The sequence below is a fragment of the Juglans microcarpa x Juglans regia genome, chromosome 6D (genome assembly GCF_004785595.1).
Source record: "Juglans microcarpa x Juglans regia isolate MS1-56 chromosome 6D, Jm3101_v1.0, whole genome shotgun sequence".
Lineage (NCBI taxonomy): Eukaryota > Viridiplantae > Streptophyta > Magnoliopsida > Fagales > Juglandaceae > Juglans > Juglans microcarpa x Juglans regia.
Genome location: NC_054604.1, coordinates 15,186,830 through 15,192,829, shown reverse-complemented (window position 1 = coordinate 15,192,829; position 6,000 = coordinate 15,186,830).

Below are 6,000 nucleotides of genomic sequence, written 5' to 3'. Positions count from 1 at the left end.
GAATCAACAAATCTCACACAGAGATGATCAAATCACCAAATCTCACACAACCATCCAACCAACTCGAGGACACCACACATGATACACTCGGGGTATTCTCCTTCCTATCTATTAAGTGAGGTCAATACGAAAACGTTCCACCCCAACCATCAAGAGGCATTCTCCTTCCTGTATGATATTAGTGGCAAGATGTCGTAGGAATAGCCCGAGGAACGTCTACCCGTCCATGATGATTGATACATGGTAAGACCCACGTACACTCACTTGAAATCACCACATCACAAATTTGTGCCATTCAAACAACAATATCTTAAAATCACGAAGTAAAAATAATCGTAAACATAATGAGGGAAAATACTCATTTATTCATTTTCAGAAAGGAGAAAGATTACTAAATATGTAATGCAAATCTCATGACATTTTCATAACATTTATCCCACATTTCTCAGTACTGTCTTAGAAGTTAACCTATCTTACATTAGTAAAATAACTATGGCAGCATTGCACTGCTCTCCTCTTCCATTGCACTGCTCTCCTCTTCCATTGCACTCTTGAAGTTACTTGCTTTCTTTGAAGATTTCAGCTTCAAAGAAGATCCAACACTTATTAGGCTGCGTTTGGATGCTAAGGTGATATCAGATGATCTGAGTTGATTTGTGAATAATAGTATTTTGTGGTTCCCATTGAGATATGTTTGAATGTAGATATGTTGAGATATATGTTTGAATGTATGAAGTAGGTTAAGATGAGTTTAACTTTTTATGGGAAGTTGAAAAAGTATTGAGTCCCATCAATGATTGGTTTGAGATGGGTTGAAGTGATCTTTACATCCAAACATAGCCTTAGTATCTCAAAAGTGAGATTTTGGCTTTTATCTTAAGCCTTTTATAGAATGGAACCGTTAGGTGTCCTTTTGACTCTACACATGCTTGAATAGGAGCACTTTGGTGTCGGTTGTCCCACTGTAGGATGACAAAGACAAACTAATAGGTCAAGGTACACACGTCCTTACGTCCTGCCTTGGGTCCAATCCGTAGTCTCTCCTTGAGTGAGGGCCTCCCATGTGGCACTGTATCTTTGGGTTCAGACGGTATGGTCTACAATTGCGTAGCCTTTTCCCTGTAGACCCACATCAGATATGACCTTTTAAATGGAGTTTGGGCTTTTGCCTACGACAATGCTACCCTCTGAGCATATCCATGTTATCCAAGAAAGATCATACATCTGGCACGGGTCTTATCCTTGATTGCTACTCTCCCTAGGCTTGTTCCTCACCTTCCGTACAAATGGTGTCTTTTCAAGAACTATGAGCCTTTTCACATTCTTGTTCTTTGCGTGGCTACTTAGTGGCGCCTGCAGCCCTCGCTTGGGATTTGGCAGAAAATTGAAGCACCGGGATAGGCAACACAAGGTTTCATACCCCCCCGTACATGATAGATAAGATGCAATGCACCTAATGATGATTAACAGTATGCCGTATATTGCAGTGGAAACTCAACTTAAGTCAAATAATGGAACAATAATCATAGTACCTTAGAACATAAAATCCCAAAATATTTCATATTCCATAAGAGTCATTAAAAGTAGTTAAGAGTTTCCAAAAGAACTCACAAAACAAGAGACCAATACATCCAAAACCTCAAAAGAGTCATTTCCCAAAAGTGGCGTGGGTCCAAACCAAGGTTCTATCCTCAAGTAAACTTAAGAACACTCTCCTAGTCTTCCGGTGATCCCAATCCAGCAAACCCAACTTAGTAGCAACTTAGCTTCTACAATGGAGTTTTTAGCTTGCTCCAAATATCTTGACACAAAATTTACATCGTGCTTAAATCTCAAAATCCCCTTACGATCCAAGGATGAAACCACAACAATAGCCTCATTAAGGTTTGCCAAAACTTTCTTGAGTTGCTGAACTGAAACCTTAAGTAATTCTAGGGTGGATTGATGACGAGCCTCCACTATGAACTCATCCTCCACTATTTCACATATTTCGTCCATGTCTAAGGGTCTTGCGTACTTGGCAAAACTTCTACCATTCTGAGTAGGGGAATGATAGTGAAAATTATAACAATGAGATTTCTAGAAATCTCAGTAAGTAATCAAAAAACACATAACCGTAGGCATATGAAAGCAAACTTAACAATGAATGCATGGACATGAAACTTTACTTATGCATTTGACTCTTCAAAAAGACATCGTGTAAATCATGACTTTCATAACCTTTTCTTTGAAAATATTATTTCTTCATTTCATTCTTGTTCATTAACATACTTGTGAGCTCGAGGCCTTTTCTTGTCTTATAACATATAATTGGATACCTCACGACTCCCCCTATGCACCTTGTGTTCCCCACTAGTCACCTCATCAACCATTGGCCACTTTGATCAAGGTGACTACGTCTTGTTTATAAACTTTCATATATGATAATTTGCTTTTCACCTTCACCGTAGGTGCACCCACTAGATTTAGGTGCGATCCTGCTCCGGTGTCATTTTCTTTTAGGAAGCATTTGAGATCCGTCGACAGTACTTCATCAATCCAGAGGTTATCCCTCTATTTTAAACACTCCTAAGAGGACAGAGGAGTTCCACTAGGACATTCCCCCGTCCCAGCCTTTGGGATCGTGATAAAAACTTTGTAACAAAATGACTCTTTTCATTTTTCAAAATATTTTCACAATCCCAATGCATGTGACATGACAATGAAACTTGGAACTTTCATGAGACACATGCAAATGCCGAATGCTTCATAATAACCGTATGACATTCATACATGCAATTGCAATACATTTCGCATTACGCCTTGAAAATATTAGAACATGCAAACATGTTCCTTTATAAAAATTATAAGACATTCAATATCAATCAAGAAGCATACATTCAACATTTTCCATGTAGTGACTGAAACATATAAGTCCCAGAACATACAAGAATATGTCTTAGCTCATTAAACTTCAATCACAAAAAGATCATACCTCATCCATAGTAATAGCCGAAACCTCTTATTTTGAAAACATGCATTCCAATCAATTTTCATGAACTTAGAATCTTCTAATGTGTTAAGCAAAACCTTTTACAATGAATACTCATGGGTGGCCGAAACAATCTAGTGATCATAGAGAAATATTTTCTTGAACTTAGTCCCATACTAGGTTAGGTCAAGTAACAAACATTCACATACAACAAACATGGTGCAATCCAAACCCTAACATGGCTTCTTATTCCATTGTCATACATGATTACATTCCATAGTCCATTCTATTCATACATAAGATAGTCATACTAAGAAAATATCACAACACATGGAAGAACATCAATATCACAAATAATCACATAAAACCTAACAACCAACAAGCTCACATGACATATACATAAAATATCCAAATACAAGTTAGAAGTTTACTTATAAAAATATCCACAATAGATAGCAAGCAAGCTGAAAATACAAACAATACTAGTTAGGTTCATCATTCAAGAAAAACCCTAACCCGTGTGTTTAAGTGTTGTGCTCTAGACAACCTTTTTCCGAGAAAAGACTCCAAACATTCAGAACTTCCTTCCTTGAATCTGAAACTTACCTCCAACAAAACCCTAGCTCATAAAGATACTAGAGCCGTGACATTCTTTCATCAAAAGAACATGCTTATGAGTTTAAAGCAAGTAGAGTTGAATCCATCTTTCTTGAAGAAAAACCCTAATTTGACCATGTGCATAAAAACGTAGGTTCATATGGAAAAATCTCTCAAAACACAAGCTAACTCATTCTAGTTCAAATGTGTGTGTGTGTGAGCATGAGTTCTAGATGAACTTGCTAGAAACCGAAACTCCACCCCTTGAAACCTTGTGTGTGTGTGTGTTGGAAGGGTGACGTTGGCTTCATACCTTCTATGATTCTCCTCTTGGAAGTATCTTCTTACTTTGCTTATCATCAAAAGAATGTTTAGGTGAGAAGAGAATATTGTAGAGGTTGTTTGGATGGTGAGAAAATGATAGAAAGTTGGAGAGAAAGGGTCATGGCCGAACATCTCTGCTTTTGCTCAACTAATAGTATTTAATTCTAGAGCTTTAATCACAAATCACCTCTTGGTCTTATTGTGATTCAATAGAACGAATAATAGTTAGCTAGAAAATTGCAAGCATTAAGAATAAAGAATAAATACTCAATCAAGGAAATATTCAAAATAAAATAACTTCGAGTATAAATTGTGTGTTTAGTGTTAGACTACATTATAGATCTAGAAAATAAACTTAGTTCATAATGAAATTAAAAAGAAAAAGAATAAAACTAGTGTTATTTGTTGAAGTAGATTGATGAAACATTCAGCTCTCACCTCTGCCCTCCAGTTCCGCCTTCTAGAAAAAACACTTGAATAATAAAAATTGGAACTTTAAACTCAAACTCAGGCTCTAAAATATAAAAACTCTCAACACTAATTCAAAACTCGAAAAACCCCCTATTCATCCCACAAGTTGAGATTAAATATATGTCAAAATTCAAATCTGGAGACAAGATAACTGCGACTACAATATAGCCTAAAAATATGGAAAACAATTTCTAAAGATAGATGTTAATATAAAAGAAAATTATCCCAAGAATAACGGGATTATCTAAAATGGAAGATTCGGTGATATGCGGCTTGAATTTTGGAGTTCAGGAGGATTTGGTCGCCAATAGATTGATTTTGAAACCCGGATTTGGTGGTCAACAGCAGATTGATCCCAATTGAGAGGAATTATCCCACCATGTAGATGCGATTTGCCTTGAATATAATTGGCGTAGGGGTCACAAATGAATAGAAGTGGACGTTCAAATGAACGAGAGTGGAGGTCACAAATGAAAGGGCGTGGAGGTCACAAAGACCACGCGACCCTCTCCTTGCCTACCGAGTAGATAGACTCCCGACCGGGATGAAAGCCTCCTCTCGCCTTTTCTAGTTGTTGCCCACGATATCGTTTAGGTTGGTCTTTTAAGTAGGTCGTTTAGACTAGTTGCCCAGTCTAACCGCCTAGAGCCTTGTCACCAAGTCTTCGCACCTTTTGGTCGCGACTTTTGGTTGTGAGTCTCCTAGCTTACTGAGAGGTAAGTCTTCTAGCCTTTGGATGAAAAAGAGCACTTTGTTGCCCATAGGACAAGGCTATTCGCAAATCTCATCGCCTCTCTTTAGATCTCACTGCCTCTCATCGGTCTGGATCCATAGTCTCTTCTTTTGTACCTTTGCACTAAATCTTCTCATTCCTTCAAATTCAAGTATTGAATTTGACACTTTTTGTAAATAAAATAAAATCAATAGTATTGAAGGGAAAATGACACTGTTCATAAATAAAAGAGTGATAAAAATCACATAAAAATAATACTTATCAAATACCCCTAAACTTAAGCTTTGCTCGCCCTCGAGCAAAGAATAAGAAAAAAGATAATTAAAACAGGCATTGGTTTGATTCACAAAATTTATTGCTTAAAAAATTGTCTAAAGTCTATAATTCAAAGGAATCATTCAAGATCAATCAAGTCCAAAAGTTAATTTAAAACTCAATACCATCGCATTATCCATCCGCACGTTCATGCATATCCATCATTCTCACTTCATCATTAGCTCCCAGATAGTTTTATGCAAACAAGTAAATCAATAATGGATCTCTAAAAACTCCATAGGCTTGCTTTCCAAATTACTCTCTACTAATGTTGAACAGAAACTATCACTAGGGATTAGTAGGTCTTTATTAAGCTTGTAATGTAATGCTAGGGTGATGGCTACAAAGAAAAGGTATGATTCAAATAAAGTAAAAGAACTTAAGTTTGAACACTAACATAATAAATAGAACATTCTCACAAATATCTCTTCCTAATCATTGCAAATCTCTCAACATACCTCTCTTTATTGTACTTTCAAGTATCTCTCTCTTTACCCCTTTATTCGGTAGGTCAGACATCTTTTTTTTTTGTGTGGAATATTCCATACTTTTTTGACTGCCTTTTTGGATGACTCTCGACTCTCGTTTG